The 1,458-nt window shown below is 34.2% G+C and overlaps 1 protein-coding gene across 3 annotated transcripts in view; it reads left to right on the top strand.

The window, feature by feature from the left end:
• Senp7 (SUMO1/sentrin specific peptidase 7) overlaps positions 1-1,458 on the top strand; it is a 219,917-nt gene that overhangs the window by 141,117 nt on the left and 77,342 nt on the right. The gene's annotated exons all lie outside the window — the stretch shown is intronic.

Genomic DNA, 1,458 nt, shown 5'->3' with positions numbered 1-1,458 from the left:
ACTCAATACCTGTATGTATTAATCATATAATATTTCTTTACCAGCAAAAGAGACTTGTGAACATTATGTCATGTGTTTTATAAACTTTCTAAAACTTTGCTGTTTCACAGAAGCATTTCTTTTATTCTTTTTTATTATTATTAGAATTTTATTTTATCTTGAGTAAAAACAAAAACAAGACAAAAATCAGAAACGAAAAAAACAGGGTAACATGCAAAAGTACATATGTTACAGATTTTCAACATTTCTTTTATTCTGATAATAAATCTACATTTGTACCAGCTTGATGGGTGAGCTCAAATGTTTTTCAAAAGAACTGACTTCTAATTGTGCTGATCTAAATAAAGCATTAGTGGAAGGAATGACACTATAATGCATTTGCCTCTTATGAAAAGATTTAACTCTCCTCCAAATGATAGTTCATTAGTTCCCTCATCCCATGACTGATCTTTTTGAAATCAGAGAGGTGGAATGTTTCATTTTTTCTGAAGAATAGTTCTCCCCATCAGGAATTGTTAGCACCTAAATTAAGTGTTCATGAAATTAAAATATAATCAGAAGAGTTCCAATGAAATTCTTTTTCGCTTTCCCCCTTCTCCTAGTTTTGGTACTAGAATTTAGCTACACCAGATCTTCTTCCTTAAGGCTGATATGTCCTAAACTTAATTAGTTCCAAAATGAAAATATAATATTCTCTAATTCAGTCTTGCTTTTGTATGGCCTTACTATCTTAGTGAATGACTTGTCCATATACTCAGTTTTATAAATTAGAATTTAGAAATTTTTCTTGACTTCACTTTTCCTCCCTTCCTCCTTCCCTCTCTCCCTCCCTTCCTTCCTTTGATACAGGTTGTCTTGCTACACAGCTTGGACTGATAGTGATCCTCCTGTCTCAGTCTGCCCAGTGCTGGGATTACATGCATGCACCACCACGCTGGGTTTGGTTCTGGGGGTAGGCATGGCAGTGGTACTGGGGATCGAACTCGGATCCTTGTGCTTGCCAACCAGGTGCTTAGATTGCCAAGCTATCCTCCCAGCCCCTAATCTCTTTCTTATTGCCAGTTTTTCAGGTCAAGCTCAAATAACTTTGTATCTTTATTACTATGTTTGGGCTTCCTGTGATAGTCATTTTTTCTTAGCTTATTCCTCATATTTTTTGTTTATTCATTCTAAAATTCAGATCTTGTCATCACTAGTTTAACAACATCTTTCTGTGGATTCTTACAACCTTGAAGATAAAATTGAACTACCTGTTTTAACACATAAGGTCTTTAATGTTTTTGCCTTTGCCTTTTTCTAACTAGCCTTGTGTCTATCTGCTCTACATTTAGTCCGTTCTTCAGACATAGGGAATTATTGGCAGCTCACTGAATGTATAAAGTATGTTTATACATTGTCTATACATTATGCTGAATGTATAGAGAATGTGGTATGTGTTTTATTATTATTATTATTTTT

The sequence above is a fragment of the Octodon degus genome, unplaced genomic scaffold (assembly GCF_000260255.1).
Source record: "Octodon degus isolate 3935 unplaced genomic scaffold, OctDeg1.0 scaffold00081, whole genome shotgun sequence".
In the NCBI taxonomy this organism is placed as follows: domain Eukaryota; kingdom Metazoa; phylum Chordata; class Mammalia; order Rodentia; family Octodontidae; genus Octodon; species Octodon degus.
This window is presented reverse-complemented; position numbering and strand designations above follow the sequence as displayed.